The following is a 22,382-nucleotide window of genomic DNA, read 5'->3' on the forward strand; positions in this document are numbered from 1 at the left end:
TCGATTCATCACATTCCCTTCCCTTTATGTTTGTAGCTTCCCCTTCTTGACTGATAGGAAAACGGCTTAAGAAATCAACATGCCCCTGTTCTTGACCTTTTCAATGTTCAACCAAAAAACAAAAAGGTTGTAAGTCCAAGAAGCATCTCATTACTCTGGCATTGGTGTATTTTTGTATACTCATCCAAGTCAGCAGAGAGTGATCAGTAATCGATCTACACTTCCTGCCAGTCATGTAGTATCTCAAGTGCATGTCAGACCATTTTATAGCCAAGACTTCCAGTTCAACAGTTGCATAAGATTGTTCTCTCGGGAAACATTTTTACTTGTGTATAATATGGGATTGTAGAGGAGGTCCCAAATACAGCCCACACTCCAACCGTCATTCCGAAGTACCAGGAACGTTCACGCTAAAGTATGTGACGTATGATGAGCAAATAAACCAGCAGAGAGCCGTAGTAGGGCTATGTCCAGTACCTATCAGAAGAACAGCACCTATTGAAGTACTGATACCAAGGAAACCATGGACAGTAAGGTATCCATTGAGAAGGCCATATCAACATATAAGACAAAATGAAGATCGTCTGAGTACAGTCCCTGAAGAAACTAAAAAGGTCTTAATGGAAGACGAATGATGACGTCACAAGAACCTTGACTGACTCACATATAGAAGATATGATGACCTGAGAAAAATAAGAAGAGACGAAACGCCAGGAATAAAGGATAACATGAACCTAAAGTGAAAGGACGATGTCAAATGTAAGAAGCTTAAGCCATGAGCATGCTGAGGATATTCAACCAGTTTACACGTGTACATATGCTTGGAACCGCAAGAAGGCTGAGAAAATCGTCCGGCTTGCTATGCTTAGTAGAGGGATAGTGCGGCAAGCGCCACCTATACATATCTACCTCAAAGAAGTACGTTATATAAGTATACTTCCACTTTGCACAAGAAGCAGAATTAACCAAGACTACTAAAGGCCACACGAGAAGAGTTTCATATTTAGCGAAATCAAGAATAGAGCGGCAGAAACAAAACTCCGCAGAGGCAGATCGTGCAAGAAGAACCAAGGTCGTATCTGTCAAGATGAATGAACAGTAGTTACAATTAATTGAAGCAAAGAACAGAATATACCGCTCTGAAAAGGTCGAGATAAGAAGCCGAAGGCAGGTGGTGGGTGAAACGAAAATCAAATACATGAATTGTTGAAGAAGAGGCAAATTCACAGTGTCAGAATCATGTGACCAGCCGAGTGAGCAGAAGTAAGACCTCCACACCTACGCAGGGCAACAGGCCAGGAGAAGATATCAGGACTTTCTAGACAGAAGATGTAGTCTCGAGGCCAACCACAGTGAAATAATTGACACATGGCCACTAAAGTGATGATTGATTGTAACAATAATTGGAGGAAGGCCAGGGGAACTTAGGGGCACCCTGCACCTGGCTGACCATTCTGTGTGCTGCTAAGCAAAGTGAAAAGGTACGAGTGGGGTTGGTGCCAATCCAATCAAAATGGAACAAGTAATTAGGGTCCTGTAGTTAGTAGAACCAATGGGACGTCATACTTTTAGTGACGTCTACAGTAGCCAGTTTGAAGGTAGGGCTTAGATGCCCCACCTGACAGTGTTTACCCAATCCCCTTACTCTGTTACCATATACAAATATAGTACCTATAGTAAAGTTACCTTTTCCAAACCAATAGAATTGTATGTCAACTTTTAAGCATTAAACGTCAGCGATGATGATTTTTTTGTATAAAGGATGTGATTTTTGTGAAGTTCTGAAGAGAGAACGAAGATCGCACATCCGTTGATATTCATGAGACTCCCAGTTTTTTGTACTTGTCATTAAATGGACTCCCTTTGCCAAACCATTGATTTGGTGTTGGAGTGTTAATCTGCACTCCCATCCATCTCATGGGTTCTGCTATGTTGTCTTAAAGTGGTTCTGAGCAAACCCTGACTCTATGGGCCGGTTGGGGGTCTCAGAGCACAGGATCATCAATTCAATTGTATCCTTGTGAAAGTATGGAGCCCAAACCTAAAATAGATGTATCTGTCTGTAACAGAAACTCTTTATTGAAGCCCGGCATCTTAAGGATGGGTTTTATTTATGTATTATTTTTTTTACTTTTATATAGTGCTACAAACCCTCAGGCATCTGAGCGCTGCCTATTACCCAAGGTGTGTGGTGCTCATTTATCGACCTCGGAAGGATAAAAGTCTGAGTTTGGCCCTGCTGGGCATCGAACCTGAATCGCCAGGCTCTGCACGGATGTCAAAGCGAGCGCTCTACTTGCTGTGCTATCTGACTGGCTGAGAGAGGGTTTATTGCAAAATATATTTTTCAAGCCTTTAAAACTTTCCTGATCCTCCTTACTCCAGAGTAGCTTCTGTGGTTGCACATTCTTTAATTTGTCTGTCAGGTTAGTGGCTGTACTGGAATAATTAGGTATAAACCTTCTATAATAACCAATTATCCCTAGGAAGGAGCAAAGTTCTCTCTTGATGTTGGGTGTGGGTGTTTCTAGGACTGTCTCACGTTTGTGGTTGAATCAGGCTGTTACCAACGTAAAAAACAGAGGTACTTCCAAGCGAATTGTGCAAAATGGTTGGCCTTTAGGCCGGTTTTTCTCAAGGCACAGATTATTTCATATAGATGGTGAACGTGTTCAGGCCACATATCACTATGAACTACAATATCATCTAGGTATGCTTCACAGAAGGCTGAGGAAGGTCTTAACCATTGGTCCATCACTTGCTGGAAAGTGGCTGGGGCTCCATGGAGACCCGAAAGGTAAAACCTTGAATTGAAACCGGCCCTGTGGCGTTGAAAAGGCAATTTCTTCTTTGTCTGCCCGGATTCAATTGGACCTGCCAATAACCCTTGGTTAGATCGAGGGTGGAGATATACTTGACTGCGCTCATCTTTTCAATGAAGCCATCAATTCTCAGCATAGGGTAAATATCAAAAAGCGAGATGGAGTTCAGCTTTCTGAAATCTATGCAGAACCACCAGGACTGATCTGGTTTGTGACTAAAACAATGGGGGAGGACCAGGGACTCTCAGAGTGGGCAAATATATCCACCTTGAACATCTCTTCTAACTCTTGCTCAGCTATTTTCTTTCGGGCTTCAGGGATTTGGTAGTGTTTTAGATTGATGGTTCCCCTGCCAGGGTTCTAATAAAATTGAATAAATTAGCAACCCTGCCTGGTTGTTCTGAAGATACCTGAGGGAAATTGGTCTAGAAAACAATGAACATCCCTCTGTTGGGAAGGTGATAGATCGGGGAGACTAATGTACTTTCTTTAATTGACTCAGTAACGTGGGCAGCCATGGTAACAGTGGTCTTCTCGCTATGGTCTATTCTCCTCACCTTTATCAAGTTGACATGATAGACCTGTGTTTTCCGTTATCTATCTGGTTGGAAGATGAGATAATTCAAAGGAACTTTCTTTTCCATGATTTTATAGGCACCATACCGCTTGGAAATCATTTTATTTTCCGAAGTGGGGAGAAGAATCAAGACAGACTGCCCCACAAAGAAGGTACGGGGTACAGTATGTCTATTATATTTACAGCCTGTTGCTGTTCTTGGGCTTGTCCCAGATGTTTCTTTACAATTTCTCTCACTGCTGCCATATGAGTTCTTAATTTCTCTGCAGTTTTAGAAATTGGTAAAGTGGCTTTCTTTCCTTCTTCTGAAGTTTCTCTGAGCATATCGAAGACATCTCAGGGTTCCCTCCCATAGAGAAGTTTAAAATGGGCAGAGAGGCTTGGCGGGTCTGCCTGACTGTGAATAATGCCCAGGGTATAATCACATCCCAATGCATCCCATGCGTCTCTGCTAATTTGTACAATATTCTCTTTAATGTTTGGTTGAAACGTTGGACCAAACTTAGTCTGGGAATGGTACACCAATGTTCTTAAGGTTCTAATATTAAGCATATGTTTTACCTCTTGCATGAGGCCAGACATAGAGGTGGTGCCCCGGGCAGTAAGAATCTCTTTTGGAAACCCTGCCCAGGAAAGAAAAGATAGTAGATGTTTCTTTGTGTTGTATTGCTTTGTGTTGTTACGCAGGGGAAAAGCTTCAGGATAGTGAGTGGCATAGTACACAAAATTACGAGGATAAAGCGGTTACCCAGTTCAGATGTCCCTAACGGGCCTACTATGTCCATTTCTATCTTTGCAAAAATTGGACTTCGATGATGGGCAACGGTTGAAAAGGGGCAGAAGAAACACGAGTGGTTGTTGTTTTTTGACATATCTCACAGGTTGAGATGACATTTTTAACATCAGCAAAGACCCCCGGCCAGTAGAACCTTGGTGTTATCTGGCTTTGGGTCTTCCTGATTCCCTGATGGGCAGTTGTGAGATGGGAGTGTGCTAATTCTAAAACAATACGTCTATGGCTCTGTGGTGCAACTAGTTGTGTTCACCATACTCCTTTGGTAGTTACATCGCACCTGTAGAGTAGCCTTTTTTTCAAGAAAAAAATGGACTGGCTTAACTGTGTCCAGTCTCTTCTATGGTTACCCTACTAAAGGCTTCTATCAGGATGAGGTCATTCCTCTGAGCAAAGGCTAAATCGGGTCAGGGTGCAACCTCTTCTGATTCTTTGGGGTGTTTTTCTACTATGGGGAGGTCTACCTGTGAAACACTTGTGTATAGGCGCATTATAAATGCCATATCATATCATATCATACCTCTCTGAAACCAGTGGACCACCATTCTGTTTCCTCTTGTGCTGTGACCTCTTGGGGTTCTGGGAATAAAGCCTTTTCTAAAATCCCTTGGACCACCTTCTCTCCCACCTTTATCATATGTGAGTTATCGGCATGATCATGTTGAAGGATTTTAATTTCACCTCAGAATCCGGATCTTTCATTCCTGCCATAACATCTAGAACATATCTCCAAGACAAACCAAATTTAGAGTCTAGTCTAATATAGGTTCCTTTGGGAGGTGGTAAGGTCAATCCCGTGGGGATCAGGCGTCTCTCACCATTATCATTTCTTCTGTACTTTATAGGTCAAGGCCTATTGATTCAGCTGTAGCTACTGTATGGCTTTTGTCTTTGGGACTGAACTTAGTGAAGAGTGGGGGGTCCCTAACTTCTATCAGCTGGTGTAAATCCCATTCCTGACAGTCTTTTATAAAGCCTCCCTCATGGTTCCACTGTATATAGTGTTTCATATGTAATAACAGTGATCACTGTTATGTTACACACCACCGTCATTTGTTTCTTGCCTCACTCATGGCAACAGTATCTGAAAAGCATGGTCCTCTTCCAATCTCAGTCTGTGTTTGGATACGCACGCCTTCCTGTTCATTTCTAATCTGTATTCTCTATTTGTAAGTGCAGCCCCCTCATTGTTTGTAACCTGTCTCCTGTATCCATGCTTCAGCAGGTGAACACTCTGGGAGGTTGCTGATCTGTGTCCTGCATCTGATAAGTCTTTGTGTCCTTTCCTCTTAGTTACTAGTGTGTTTATGCTAGAGCAGGTGTCCTGTCTCCACGCTAGGGGACCTGTAACTCGGAACTCAAACTATATGCTCTGGTAGATATACTTTAGTTGAGATGTTTTACACTACGTTTTATGTCCATGCTCGGTTATTTATATATTTTTTCCTACAGCTAGTGATCTGTGTACTACATATATACCACAATCCGTAAATACAAATTTGTCTCATGACTGATATTGTTAAAATGTTTACATGCTAGAACCCAAGTACCCTCATTGAGAAGTGCTAATGTTTCTCTTGAGACGCCTCTTGTTTATTATTCTGATTCCTGCATGGATGAAAGGGTTCAGGGGACTTCTGGGGAGACCCGATGCTAGGCCCTCAGATCAGCTTACGGTTATTCGGCCTGCAACTACAGATTCTCGGATCTCTTCATTTATTTGGGTGGAGCACAAACATTGTCTGTGCCCAGTGATCCACAATCCCTTAAAATGGCCCTGACTGCAGCACACTAAATACAATTGTGGTCACATGTTGTCTTGCCGATTTCTGCCTCTTCTATGGATCTAGAAACCGTTTTACAGCCACTTAGTTGCAAACAATGAATCTGAAGGAACCGCTCTTTTTTTCAAATAATGTGAAGTTTTTATAACGAGCATCATTACTACTGGTAAAACAGCTCGGTGGGTAGACTGCTCGTTGCTGCGATCTATGGTTGATCTGCAGGTCGCAGATTCAAACCCTGGCAAGGTTGACTCAGCCTTTCATCCTTCCGAGGTTGATGAAGTGAGTCCTAATTTCGATTTGGGTAATAATGTGTGAAAATCTGCTCTATGTAAAGTGCTTTGGATAAAAGCACAATCTTAGTACCAAGTTATTATAATTGCAGATTCCTTCTGCGTGTAAACACTAAATAACAGGTGCTATTAATATCCAATAAAATGATGCTCATTTTATTGGTCGAACTCCAGAAGATGAAGCGCTGAGTGGGCTCTGTTGGGATGCACACCTGTGATTTCTATCCTGCATACATGCTGCTGTGCTGACATTCCCACACTGGACAAGCCCCCCATTTGGATTGGCAGAAAGGGTTGCCCATTTAGCTGTTAGAGTACAGTATCATTTTGATGCCATATATCCTTAGATCTTTCTCATTTCTGTTAATACATGTGCAGCCATAAACCTTCAATACATCTTGATCCCGTTTTTGGAGCATGTTATGACTGCTGAAATATATGGTAACCACTGGTCGGACATGGTGACCACGAACGGGTTTCACAAAAAAAAAAATAAGTGTAATTATTGAATTATTTCCTATTGTTTGAAAAATTACATAAATGTCACTTGATTCACAAAAATGCAAACGTGCTCTGAATATTACAGATCTAACATGGTGTGACCTCACACCACCCCAAGGCAGCAAACAGTTTAACAAAAACATTAAAAAACGCTGGGCCTCATTGCAAGGTTGGCGATCCAGCGAAAAAAGTGGTGGTAATTCTGTTACCACCACTTTTCCTGCAACGCCAAATTACAATTTTGGCAGAATTATCAGCAGCGGAATTACCACTCTGTAATTCCGCTGGTGGTAATTTTCAACGGAAATCCTCTATGGGCTCCATAAATGGGACTAACACCACCTTTCCACCACTTTTAATCCCCTGGTAACCCCACAGGGCCAAGTGGCGATAACGGTAATTCCGTTTGATGGAATTCCAGTTGCTTTACTGCTGGAATACTGGCAAACTCCTATTCAGGCCCATTCGCCTCAATCCAAAACAGTTTCACACGACCTATCCCTTCTTACTCCACACATCACACACATTTACATGCATTTCTCTTCACGTTCACATCTCACATACAAGTCTCAACCCTAAAACCTCCAGACATAACTGAGGTATGTAAGCACACGATTCTGGGACGACTTTTCACTTTTGTGAAAACACGAGAATTTGGTGAGCTTGTACCTTTTTCCCATTGACAATTCCAATGACACACCTACAATGACAGGAAATCCCTCTGGTATCAGCAAGCTTGCTGGTCTCCTACTAACTCGCGACTACGTAAGGTGAGCCACATGATGATATGGCATTTATAACGCGCCTATACACAAGTGTTTCAAGGCGCGACGAGGCAAGGGATGGGGGACAGAGGGAAGGAAGAGACAACGATCCTACTAGTCCAGGTGTCATTCAGATTGCACAAGTGCAGGGGAAGGGGGAAAGTGCAGGGTGAGGGGGAGGGGACAGTGCAGTACATGGGATAAATAAAAGCAATAATTAAAAGTGCGGCCAGCTGGTGGCAAGTGCAAGGGGTTGCATGAGAGCAATCTTGTGGCAAACGCGGGCCTAATTGAGAGCTGTGCAGTTTTTTAAAATAAAGTACGTTCTAGGCGTCACTTAGGCTGCTGTACATGTCTACCTCTTCCAGGCACATGTCACGCATACTCCTGGAAATAGCTTCGTAGAATCGACTGCTCTAAATCCAGTGACTGCAAGAACAAGGGAAATGTCATGTGCTAAAGCAAACTACCACCAGAAACCAATATTAATTAATTAATTTAAATGTTTAAGTAGGGCGCTACATGCCCGAAGTCCTGAGAGCGCAGCAAGCGAGAGGAAAGCAAAGCAACAACAGTACAGTAAGATCAATCAGCAGAAACAGTCACCAATAACCTGTTTCAAGATTCAATAGGAATGTCTCTGTAGTAGTTCAGTAAAAGTCTCAAAACCCACAGCTCTCATTATGAGTTTGGCGGTGCAGTACCTTTATGGCAGTAAACCTATTATATAACCTACATATAACATGATTTCTTCTGGTGGCAGTGGAATTACTGGCTGTGTTACTGCACTGCCGAATGTTATCAGGTGAGGTGGAGGATTTACTGCTAGAATATTGAGGCAGATACATTCCCCACTTAACTACTAAATATTGTCGGATATACCACAGTGGAATTATCGCTCACAGTAAACTCTCCAAAGTCCCCACAGAGTCTCATGAACACCAAAAATGGGGACTAACACCACTATTAGCGTACTCGAAATCCAGCAGTAATCCCGCTGGACCGAGGGGCTTTAACAGTAAATGACTTTGGCGGTAATTCTGGAAGGCCCCATATGCCAGAAGCTGAATGCAGTAGGAAGAATTATTTATGACTGGTCCATTGTAAAGGATCCCCAGTTTCCGGTCATACTGTGGGTGTGATTTCCTAATACAAAGCTTCTTGTTACCTTCCAACAAGCTGCAGGTGCCAACGGTCTCTTCTGCGGTGTGGGCGAGAGACGCATGGAGAAGAACACCTGAACATGGGCAGCAGCTGCTGGCTTCATAGCGCCCCCTGCAAGGGGTTGTCTCTCGCCACTGCCTTGAAACAGCAAGACCTGGGACGCGTTGCATGTTTGTGATGTGAACATCTTTGTAAGGCGTGTGATTATACAACACATCTGTAAATAGGATTTTCGACACTCTAAAATGTGTGTTATGAAAACAAACACATGACTTGCCCAGGGTGCTGTGAACGTTACATTTATTTTAAATGTTTCCATGACAAAATGGCGAAGATATCTTTCACAAGGTGCCAGGTGCACTGTGCGGAGAGTACTTGCCTATAACCTAGATCATATTTCACTGAATCCCTTTTCTGTCTTCTCATTTCATCTCCTTAACATAATGTAAATCCATTGCCTCTTTCGTTAGCTGCTGCTTTCTTCAAATTTGAAATATTTTGTCATGCACCTCATTGGGCCTCATTACAACAGTGGCGGCCACGGTATGAATGGTGCCTGTTAAGGCACCAGCACCGTTCATACCGGGCCGCCGCATTACGAGTTCTGCTCGTGGGTGCCGCTCTGCACGTCTGGTCAGACCAGGCGTGCAGAGTGGCACCTCCAAGCAGAACTTGATGGTAGCAATGGTACCGTTATTAACGGGACCGTTGCTACCATCCTCCCCATTCCCATTGAGCCCTATGGGACTCAAATGGGGATGGGGAATCATTTTTACCAGCGCCCAGAAAAGGGCAATTACAGGGTCCGCAAATGTCGTAATGACACTGTAATTGCCCTTTTCTGGGCGCCGGTAAAAAATCATTACTGGCGGCAGCCGTGCCTGTATTACAGGCACGGCTACCGACATCCTCATAATGAGGCCCATTGACTTTAAAATACACTTGTGCTATTTTAGCTTTAAAAATGTTTTTGGAACAAACAATTGTGGTGCCTATTTGTGTGACTCATTACAAAAAAAAAAAACACCGAACTACTGCCATATGGTGGGATCCCACCCAAATGCTACACAATCTCCAGAATGCTCAGAACTGCACCGCCCGCCTTCTTTTTCGTCAAGGAGATCCAATCAAATCACTTAGGTCACTTGTGGGCAATGTGCTGCCCTCCATACGACTCCCTCGATATCTCACCATTGACTACGCTAGCTGGGGATGATGGAAGTTGTAATTCAAAACACCTGGGGGGGAGGTTCATGATGCCCACCACTGATCTAGGCTATGAAAACTCTTATCCAACCAAGCAACCAATTGAATTCATGATTTCAAAGTCGACCCACAAAGACATTTTCTCCTCTGTTTTCTCTCTATCCCTGCCCTGTTGACCTACCTGTCTGCTGCGCCGACTGGCTGCTTAGTACCCTCCGACTCTCACTGAGTACCAGGCTCCTCCATGATGTTTCCATGCTTCTGGCTGCTCTGATGCCAGACTGGTGGTCATGGAGATAACCAACAGATTCAGTATGTAGATTATGCTGGAGATGGCCAGCTTTTCCAGGAGTTTGCAGAGGAAAGGAGTGATGACTTACTCTTCTTGCAATCCAATCGTTGATTTCTGCTCACTACCTAGATTTAAATCCCTTTAAGACGGAGGTTCGCTGTTATCCTATTCCGTTTTCAACTATTCTCCCCTCTCACCAGTACTAAGTGAAAAAATCGATGAGTAATCTTTTTTTTTAAATACCGATTTAAAAAGACGGCTTAGGAGACTGCTCCGAGCGGTCTTTCTAAATCGAACTGTCAGTCCCTGCGACATACACAAGGGCATGCAGGGGCTGACAGGCATGGCAGGACCCAGAGGAGGAGTCACAAGAGTCTGAGGTGAGTGACTGTTTGTGTGTGTGTAAAAGGAATGTTTGTGAAGGGGCAGGGGGTAAATGTAACGTGTTGCGTGTTTGGGTGTGTGAATGTTGTGGGCGAGTGAGTGGGCATGCTTGGGGCGAAAGGAGGCAGGGGGCAGGTGAGCAACAGGTAAAGAGGGGCCAGGGGGTGAAAACCCCTGAACTCATGCTATTTCGGCTTTTTGAGGGCCATACTAATTTGACAGTAATAAAGCAGTGTTTTGTATGTGCAGCCTTCAAAAAGCAGAATTTCACATAGAACCATCACCCTGCTGCCATTTTCTTCCCTCTGTCTTATATCACACTTTCTTTCTCTGCTCCCAATCTCAGTGTTATCTTTGACTCTTCCCTTGTTCTCCTCTCACATCTCTACTATCTCAACTGTTTCATATTTGGAAGGCTCATCAGTTCCTCACATTTCAAGCTACAAAGACGCTTCTTTCCTCTATTGTTTTCCCTTGTATGTTCTACTGTTCTAGCCTACTCCTTGGTCTTCCTGCTTACCAACTTGCTCCTCTTCATCTGTCCGTCTTCTTTTCCGTTTACCTTCCCAGCAGTCTGTGGAGGAGGAGCCAAGTACCCTCCACCTCAACCACTTCACCTATATCGCCTATATTGCCTATATGTTTTACACCAAAATATGAGACATACACAGAGCAGTTGAATCGACAAAGGGCAGAGTGTGGACTCTGTGCAGTACCAGTAAGAATACCAATACCTAAGAGAATCCTAGAGACAAGATTTCCATTGAGAAAACCATATTAGTATTCAAGGAAGTATGACAGTCATTTAAATGAGATTCCTGAAGAAGCAGAGCAAATAAACGACAAAGGTGAATGGTGACGTCACACAGAGTTCAGTTGACGGGTATAGAACATGCAGAGATTTAAGAGAATGACGATATTCAATTAGGCATCAAGAAAGTACCGAGGATAAGTGAAAGCTTGGGCTCAAGGTGAAGAAGCTTATGCCACAGAAACAATGAAGATTTCAAGTCATTTTACACGTGTACAGATGCAATAAACGCAAGCAGACGAAGTAATCATGAGGCTAGCTTTATAGTGAATAGATTGCGGCATGCGCCAATATGTACATATATGCAAGATGATTAAGTAAAGGATGGAAGTTTCCACTACGCATTATAGCAGTGCTGGACACTAACAAGAAGGCCTCATTTCAGGGTGTCGCAGTTAAAAAGCAGCTTGAATTAACAAGTGAATTTCGGAAAGGCTAGGTTGGATGAACCAAAGAAGCCAAGGTCTTATCAAACCGGAGCAAACTGACATTGGTTACAAATCGTGCAAAAGAACAGAACTCCTGCTCCAAAGGCATGAACAAAATAACAAAGACGTCAGAGTTCTAGAGGAAAATAGTATTTTAAATGCACCAGAAGCTTGATTCCATGGTCTCTAGTCACATGGAAGGATGAAGTTGGACGAACAAGACAGTCACACCTACGCAAGAGGGCAGACCGTGCCTTCACTCCCTGAATTTCTCAGAGCTAAGAACACTCTCAAGGCCGTGCTTCAAAGCCCTAATTGACAGTGGACCATTGAGGTGATGATGGATTGATATGCTAATTGGTGGGAAGCAATGGCTAAGGCGAGCTCACCAGCCCTTGGATGGCCAGACTGCTTGCTGCTAGACGTAGGTGGAAAAGTACTGATGGGGTTAGAAGCCAACCAAATGTAGAGGACCGCATAATTAAGGGTCCTATATTTTGTGTAACAAATGGGACCTCATACATTTAGTGACGTTCATAGTGGCCATTTTTAAGGGAGGGCTTTGTTGCTCCACCTGATGTTAAGTACCCTATCACTTTTCATTCACTGGCCCATACTAGTATAGAGTGTATGCTTAGATATTCACTAAGAGCCTATCACATTTGCCACTATGTTTTTGTAGTTTGCCACGTAGGATGATGTTGGTATTGACGCAGGTTAACGTCATTGATGACAAATTTTGGGTATAAGAACCCAGTTTTTTTTCTAAATGCATTGAGTAAGTGGATCGAGCGAGTTTGTTGATGTTGGTTATGCTCTCTGTTTTAGACAGTTGAAAATAAAACAGTTATCCTTTTGCCAAACTACCTGAGTCACTTCCATTATTGATGTATGAATACAATCTGCATCCTCATCCATCTCTAGGGTACTGCTACTCAGCTTAAAGGGCTGGCAAGTCCAGTTCAAGTCCATTTCCCCCACCCTACTGGTTATCCTTTAACTCGTGTTTACTGTTTAATTTGCTCAGTATCATTTTTAGGTATCTGCATGGCCTGGCCCCTCACTATCTTTCTTCTCTTGTACCAGGCTACTGCCCTGTCTGTCCCCTCCGTCCCAGTCTCAATTTCTTCTATCTATTCCTCGCCCCCATTGTGCCTGTTCTCGCTTTCACCCTTTTACTCTTCTTGCACCAAACACTGGTATGTCCTCTCTCTCCATCTCCACTATCTGTCTTCTCTTCCTCACTTTAGATCCCGCCTTAAGGGTCATCTTCTTTCTCGCTGATTGATTTATCATTGAATTTCGTACACCTTTTTCTGTTGTTGTTCAGTTTGTGAAGTACTTTGGCGTAAAGTGCTATATAAATATTTATTTTGCTTTTTGTTTATTCTTTCATTTGTAAAGCACGCGAAAACCTAAAGACATCGAGGCGCCAGGTACCAGTTACACGTGGCCGGTTGGGAATTGGCGGTGCAGTTATATGCAAGATAAATTAGCAGTTACATACAGACCTAAGTGGAGAAAATTGTAGGTTACATACAGCAGACAATACTGCCCCGGGCTAGTAGGTTACATACAGACAGTAATAACAGGGGAGGGACGGTCAGGCACAGGCTGACCAGGTTATGCAAACAGCCAGGTTTTGAGAGCTCTAATGAAATACAAAGACAAAACACAGTTGACTGCGGTTCTTTTCCAGCCAGGCCTCCTACCCAAGATTCTACCAGCACTATGGGCCGAACGGGCTCCTGATCGCTTATTGGCTTGAAAGATACTTGTTTGCCACACAGTACATGAGGCAGACGCTTCGACAATGTAGGTCACCATTTTCCTCAGCTGTCCAGGTGCAATATGGACTTGCATTGAATACATTCACTGGATAAAAGCCCCATGTTTATGTCCTGTGAGGCCACAGGGGTTGAGTGCACCATAAAATATGTCTGCTTGAAAAAACATTTTGATATACAAAAAATATAGTGAAATACTGTTTGACATGGTTATATGAGGGCAAGACTAATACATTGAGCTGACCAAAAAAAACAGGGTATAAATAATAACTAATATGCTTAGTAGTGTTTACTGTGCACTGCATGTTGGGAAAAACAAAATGTAGGGAGCTTTTGGAATCCTGGTATCCATTTGATTGAGGGGTTCACACGGATCGAACCCTAGTTCGCAGTTGACTGCGGGTTCACCAGGCGACGCTCAGCCATTGAATCCCCCAATGTTACGGGATATGATGGGTGCCTGAATTCATGTGTGCTTTATTCCTCCTCACTGTGCGCCCATGTGTCTAGTGGACAGATCATGCAAGTGCTTTGACTGCTGCTGAAAGAGAAGGAAACACCTTATTGTGAAAGACGGGCAGGACTCGGAAGGCTGTATTGACTACGTATCGGAAATAAACTGCGGCCAAAATAGTGGAGAAATGGGTTGGTGAGATTGCTGTTCATCGAATCAAGAAGAGAAATATGTACGAATGGCACCTTCAAGTACATTCTGATGGCTCAAGAACTTGATGCAAGGTGGCCTAAACATATGGGTCCATGACGCATTGACCAAGCTGGCCGAAGACCTCCTTGTCACCATACTAATACTTGAGTCCACATAATAGTTGATTGGGCCCACCTTTACAGCTGGCCACACTCTTAACTTGCTACTGCAATTAGCATTGAGCTTGAAGAGATGCAGGTTACCCCACAGATCACACTGAACACACATAGACTGCCCTATCCAAGAAGTAAACCTACGGTCTCAAACAGCCCCCCCCCACTTGAGGCTCAGCTACAGACCTGTGAAAAACCTGTCAACAAAGGCATTCTTCAATACCTTTAGGTTCTCCCACAATTCCCCTCAGTTCATACCTCTTGGATGAACTATTAAACAGATTCCGTTCGATTTAAGAAAACATACTTGACTATAGAGTTCCCTCTCAGGGAGAAGGGATTAAAAACGGAACCATTGACTACTTGTTATGAACTCCTGGCCATTATGAGTCATTCTCAGAGTGGAGTGGAGCTACATAAAGGAATCACCTTTATCTCTGTGCAAATATGGAGAGAATAGCACCTCTGCATCCAGCAATTGGCACCCTTTAGGTGAGGGTTTTCTTTCAGTTGTGCTATCACTGACTGTGGAGGTAACCCAGTTGGTCTTGGGAGGATAGCTCAGGGGCAATGTGCTCGCCTTGGAAGCAATACGATATGGAACAACACGGGTTCGATCCCTGGTCTGTGCTTTTAAGCGCGTTTTAAATAACCTATCATACCATAGAGAGCTAGCAACCATAGAAATGAGTTATCCTAATAAAGTTGCCATGTCTGCCAGATCACATGTTGTTTTTATGCTTTGTAAAACAGGATGCCCTGTGTAGCTTCTAAGGATAGACCTAAGCATACACCTCAAAATCCGGCAAACAGTAAACGACCTACAGGATTTCTATATTGTGTAGCCGCACTTAGATGAGGACAGAGGAAAGATTCCTGAAGCAGCTTCTTTGTTTTCTGGTAAGTTCCTCAATAAAAGAAAGTGCTTTCCTTCTCAAAATGTCTGGCACTTACATGGCAAAAACAAAGAGGTGATGGCTGGAAGGTTTAGAATTAATCTTAACCACTGGCAATGCTCTGGGCAACCCTCCAGACCACCGTTCTTCGCCTGCCAAGCCATTACAGAAGGGAAAGACCATATGCAAATCAGGCTTGGCCCCACCTCTTTGTTTTTGCTATGGCACTTACATGGACCTCGGAAAGAAAAGTGCAAATACACTATGTGGAATCCGAGCACAACATGAACTTTGGGAAAGTATTAGTGATCTCTAGCAGGCAATGCATACCAGCAGAATGGAAGGATAACTAAGGCAATGCGTACTGGCGCTGGGTGGTCCCACTCTGTGCTATGTTCATTTAGCCTGTGTTTGCTCACCAGTTACTGAGAGCTTCAGTATGTGAGATGTAAGCCACATACATTCACAAACTACAGTAATATAATGCTCTCGTTCACTCCGGTGGTCTCACAATCACTTTAAAACAATTGCCCTCAGTAGAATGAGAAAGAATATGCATTATTATTGTTTCTATTTGGAAATCACTTTAATGTTTTTGAATATTGTAATAATATTACTTGATGTCCAATTCCAATTGCCTTTTCACGCAGTGACCACAGGGTTATTAGAATGCAGCACCTGTATTGCATTCTGATTACGAGCTTGATGAAATGTGATAAAACCCTGAAAAAGAACAGTACGAAGCGTGTATGGTGGAGATGATGGGGTACATGCATTTTACGCAACGCCGAACCCAACACGAGCTCCATGCTGTTCATTGATTTCATCTTATAATGGAGTAATTGGAAATTGATTAATATTCCTAAAAGAATAAATCACCAAAAGATCAAGTGATTTCCATAACAAGAGAAAAGTCTATTTTTCAACAGTATAATGAGTACATGTGTTATTTACTCCATTGTGGGAATTTGTGAGTGGAACAGAGCATGGTATGGCTGATGTTTTCTTTGACACATGCCATACCCTAAAACACAGTGGGCCAGATTCCCAAAACACTTTTTGGCACAAATGCTGAAATGCACTTGCACATCTCTGCACTTGTGCCAAGGAAAGGAGCAGGCCCGTTCACAAAGGGCATCTGAATGCGCGCATCTTAGATGCGCGCTTTCAGATGCCCTTTGTCAACCCTTTGCGCACATGTGGGGGCATTTCTGGGCATTTAAAAGTGTATGCCGAATTCACAAATGGGATGCACATTTAAATGCGCAGAAAGGAGGGTCAACCGCCTGTGCCTGTTGAAACAGGCGAAAGTCACAACAGGGTCATTTTCCTTAAGTGTAACAGCCACAGTTTAAACCACGGCTGTCACTCTTACATTTCCATCCCCCAAACAGCGTTGGAAATGCTTTTTTCTCCTGGCGCATTAGGGACAGTCTATTAATGGGAGACACAGGGCACCATATTCACCACTGCACCTACATCTATGTCACATTAGCATTCCCCTTGGTTCCCAGCCCTCTATTCCTGAAATGTAACCATGACTACTCTACAGAGACACATTGTTTGTTATAATGGGTGTTCTATTTACATATAAATTTGATTTCTCATTTTGGGGACACTGCTTAGACCCTCAATCTGGAGCTGCTGCCTTATTGAGGTCATTTTCAGCTGGCTGGATCCCAGTTTCCAATTGCGTTGTTCACCTCTCTATGAAAGAGCTTCTGTCTCCATCCTGCCTAGGAAGCAGTCATCCAGATGATTTCAGCTCTGTTCCCCAGTAATCTCTTTCTGGGTGTGCCCAAAATAGTCTTCACTGTTCATCTCCCAATATTACTAATCATCAATTCTGTGTGCCTGCTATATTATAATCTGCTCCTCCCCACATTTTGTGACACGGAAGGAAGGGATCTTCCTTGTGAATCCCATGACTGAAAAAGTTGGGAGGGAATTTCACTCTTCATGTTATAGGGAGGCATTCTGTTTAGTTACATTAATCTTTGATTAACATGTGCTAGTTGATCAACTACAAATCAATTAAATCTACACATCAGGAGGAAGAATTCAAAACATGGACTGCCTCTGTGCGTTAGGTTTTTCCTATTTATCTTCATTTCTATTCCAACCAGGCAACCTTTAGGTTGGGGGAAATGCATATTTTGTAGCCACGATTTGCATCAAGTGACATGTTTCTAAAATCTTCCTTTATAAAGTTATGCTTTTATTTTGGGCTTAAAATGCACACATGTAACCTTTCTATTCACTTCAAAAGTGAAGAAATGCAAACTTCTGACAATAGAGGTCGCTGTTGATGCATACTATATATGCTCTCTGTCCTCGTAGGAATACATGTTGAAGCCAGTTCCCTTGACCTGTTGTGAGATCAGATCATCTGTCACATGACTTAAGCTAATGTGATTTTATGACGGACCTACACTTGATCGATGTGACAGTCTTCTTTGAAGTTTTAAATGAGCCAGCCCTTTGGAAATGGTTTATTAGCCTAACTAGTACACACACGATGAATCAGGGCCTTACTAGGGCCTCATGTCTTGTGATGTGGCTTGTAGGAGGATATGTGAATTCTAGGTCCGTTCCAGCACATGTACCGTGGAGTACAGAAATGAATACGCAGCTTTCTATTTTATAAGAGGGTGAACCAATTCAATACTTTGTACACGTCTCTTTTGAATTTGTCCACATCTTTTCATACTGATCAGGCAATAGTTGAAGAAATACTTGATCTACATTTGTGTCTTTGAAGGTGAAATCAGGCCTGTTGAATTTTTGCATGTACAAAGTTCCTGTTTAAACATATGCAGTTCTTGGCATGTCCTTAGCATTAACAAGCCAGGCTCTGGATTCAATTAAAAGCCTGGGAAATAGTTGCAATTCGTCTCTTGGGTGCGCATGCAGTTATTTGCACCTCACATTTTACAGGTGCAACCTTTCCATCATTGCAGCAAGCAAGATGTGTAATCCAACAGGAGCATGATTTTGTGAGTGGCGCCCTCTCATTTTATAGGAACATTTTCCGTTGTTGTTGGGAAGTCTCATAGATGCTCTACTCAGTGGCTCAGACATGGGGCAGCATGTGGAGCTGCCACCCACTTAGGCACCACCTTTAAGAGCACCCCTTGCCATCCACTGGGCCGCCTGTTTCTTTACAAAAGTGACAATCATTTTTGCAGTTTGCCTCTGAGCCTTTTGTCCATGCTCGTGGAGGAGGAGGTGCGAACTATTGGTGCTGCAGCTCGTGTACAGTGGTTGCCTGGCAACAAACCTCTGGGCCCCAGCTGTATGCACTCCTGGATGCTATTGTGTCACCCTCTGATTTCTGCATACCAATGACTTCCAGAACCTCTGAACCCATTGGCGAGTGAAAGCACGTCCAATGCATGTCAGACCTACAGTTTGTGCATGCTTGCATGTTTTCAATGGTATGTAATATGTGTGTGTTTGTATGTACAAGACAGTTTGAATAAGTGTCCATGCATGTTAGTGAATGTGTGTGTATGCGTATGTAGGTAGGTGAGTAAGTGACTGAGCGAATTTGTGAGGCATGCATGACTGCGTGTGTTAGTTGGAGGGGGTGAGCGGGTCCACAATAACATCATGATGAGGGTTCTTTTCCAGCAGCATGCTAACATATATATTAGAGACTATCCTGAAAATGTTTTACAGTGGCAATACTGGCTTCTAATTTATAACAGCTAGCTTGAATAACTCTTTTACAGAGGCATTCTGGAATATCGTGTTGATGGAGGCGTCAAGTACTTTAGAATGCTGGCATATGGTGTGTGCATCATCATGAAGGTGGTTCGTTTAGAGAGGCATTTTATCATATAGTGTAGGACAGAAAGCATGAACAATTGCTTTATAGGGCCATTCTGGAATGTATTGCTGACATAAGTATCATAACCATGTACAATACAGTGGAAGGATGGCATATAACGGGGTCAATATCATAAAAGTGTTTCAAAGTGGCTGTACTGGCATATATTTGGGCACAGCCACCATAAACAATTGTTTTACTGGGCCATATTAGACTATATTGTTGACTGGGCTATCATTAACTTGTATATTACAGTGGCATGCTAACATTTATCATGCACACACATATGAAAGTGTTTTACAGTGGCAATGCTGGCATCGTGAACATATGTTGCAATGCTCCAATGTACTGTTGGGGACCTGGCATCAATCTGTTGGATTTTATTTTTGTTTTTTACACTACAGCGCCAATTGTAAATTAAATGGCTTTTTAATTTGTTTTTTTTGAAGCAAAAGTGCGGTAAAGTACTCAATTTCAACCCATGATTTAAAATATTTCTCCGCAAATACACTACACTGCATCAGTCTCCCTTGTTACCCTCAGTTTCTCTGGCGAATTAAAGATACATATTTTACATACATCCAATGAAATACCAACCACCGTTGGCTTGTGAATCATCTGTAATGGAGGTAACCCCTCATGATCCCCAGTCTCTCCTGACACCGAGAGCTGCCTCCATCACTGGCCCTACTATGTGCAAATTACATGTGTCATGTCGCCCACCCACCAACTGAAGGCTGTTCCCCTGTGCCCTTCTTCCCACCACCGGATCCGGTTCCCAGGTTTTAAGAACCACAGTAATGTGCAGTACACCTGTGCCATACCCCGACGGTGTGCAGCCGTCCCACCCCCTCTGGTATGCAGTGCACTGTTTCCACCCTTCTTATAGTGTATAGAACCCCCACGCCCCCTGCCCCCGTCTCATGCACTCCTGTGGTGTACAATGCCCCTCTGCTCTGCCCCTGCACCAATGTGCAGTGCACATGATGCTACCAGGCTTCCCTTCAGCCTGAACATATCAGGTCACACAGCCCAGGCCAGGCCATGAGACTACTGTATTGACTTCAAGCCCACAGGTCTGGCTCAGAGAACCCCCGCTGGCCCGGAAGCTCATTAAAGCAGCAAAGTGTGACTGTTCAGCCAGCCTAACAGATGCTTAAAATGGGATTCCCAAAACACAATGTACATTCATTGCCACAGAGCGTCTCGCCACTGACAAGCCTCATGCATCTGGAATTACTCGCTGCTACGTCCCCGTCTCAATCTATGAAGAATGTTAAGCGGGCCTTGTTCTGCTCCTCACACAGTCCTGCCCTTTATCATATGCCCCCATTTCGTCCTATATTTCTACCCTGTCTCCCACCTCCCGCAGCTCGGTGGCCCATTGCTCTTTGCCTCCCTCACTGGTTTGATCACAGCCTTTTGAGAGTATGAAATACCACCCTAAAGAATATCTAAAGTGCTTTCCCTCTGCACTGTGCATATTGTGTGCGTGCAAGGGAAGAGTATGCTGCTGTTACATGGACTGGACCTGCTGTGTGTGTCCTGAAGCCAAGGACAGGTTTCTTCATCAAAGGACAAGATTATTGGCTTTGCCAGTACTTGTTTTGAGGCTGAGTAGCTGATTACCTTGGCGGTGTTGCTTTTTTCCTTTGTTCGGTCAGTGGGGCCAATGTGATTATGTCTTCTTGCAAGGTTTCATGGTATGCAGTCTTTGAGTGTGAATTCATAATAAGCATTGCATGCTAGATGCCATGCACCCATTGGGAACAACGGCTGTGCCTGGGATCAATATTTGAACATATCACTCGGTGCAATTTCATAGACACATCTCTCCCCTATCTTGGCCCCCAACATATCCCCAGGATGCTTCCTATAAATAGTGGAAGGCGCTAGGCATCATTGTACTATTTGGTATCTCCTTGTCATTTAAAAAGGTCCCTTTAACAGTGGTGATCATGCTTGCACATGCATGCATGCCCTGTCCACTACTGTCTTTGGCTGAAAGTTGGTTGCTATGCTCTCAGGCCTGCGTCGTTGCTAGAGAATTGGTGGACCAGAGACTAGAAAACGTGCATGGGACCTGTGAGTGTGAGCCTCTCTACCAATGATCACGTATTATTAGTCCCCCCCCCCCTATAATTAATTATTATTTATAATGAATCTTTGTGCAATGTTAACAGCCTTTTGCTTTTTTGTATCCCTCAATAATTTTTAAAAGAATGATTGGCTAAAATATTGAATTGCATTCTGGACATTGTGGTCCTGCACACATAATAGTGAAATCAAGAGTACTCCAATATTTGTTCTCAGACAAGTATCACCAGAATAGAATGGGGCATGCTGGCAAGTGTCTGACTGTGAGATGTAAGGTGATGGGAAGTTGCTTGTACTTGCTCCAGTTAAGTAACTCCCTCAGTCTCTTGATGTTCTCTCTCCTTCTGCCAGCTGCTTTCCAGTGGTGCCCACGTGCTGCTCTTCTGGCCCTCCCCCACAGCAGCCAGCAAGGATCCTGCTGCCCCCCTACTAGATAGGAGGTGTGTTGCTGCTGCTTCTAGGTGATGAAACATGTGCATGCCAGAACCTTTGCATCTACAGTAGTGCAGCCGCTAAGGAACCAGTGGTCCAGGGGAACAGTGCGGCTCTAGAATGGTATATGCCCGAAACCTTACACTCATATGGGACCAATGCTAGGGGGGGAACTGGCGAAAGCATTCAGAATTGGTCAAAGTGCCCAGGTTTCCTGCCCCCCCCCCCATGAGACAAATGCTCCTTTCATTTTATCTTGCCACCCCATTGGTCCTTTTTTTGCATACTGTAGGTCTACCTAATCACTGCTTAACAGCACAGCACATTTACAATGTGATAGGTAGCCGCCCTTCCCACTCCCTCACTCCAGAGGCACTTCCCAGCTTGGTACTCCGCTACAGTTCTGTTTTAGGGCTGGCAAGGGTATTTTGGGTCCTCTGTGGCTTCCCTGCAGGCTATTAATCCACGCCTCCAAGGTGAACGCATATAGCATGCCGGCATTACAAAATGGCAATAGAATTGCCTGGCAGAACATCTGCTGGCATGGGATTGGTCCTTGTAGTAATTTATTTAAAACAGACAGAGTTTCTGAATGACAGCATCCTCCAGATTCCAGTCTGAGCACACTGCATCACTCAGCCGAGTACACTACATTACTCAGCCAAGCACACTACATTACTCAGCCGAGCACACTACATTA

The sequence above is a fragment of the Ambystoma mexicanum genome, chromosome 7p, assembly GCF_040938575.1.
Source record: "Ambystoma mexicanum isolate Mex_15411 chromosome 7p, UKY_AmexF1_1, whole genome shotgun sequence".
NCBI classification, from domain to species: domain Eukaryota; kingdom Metazoa; phylum Chordata; class Amphibia; order Caudata; family Ambystomatidae; genus Ambystoma; species Ambystoma mexicanum.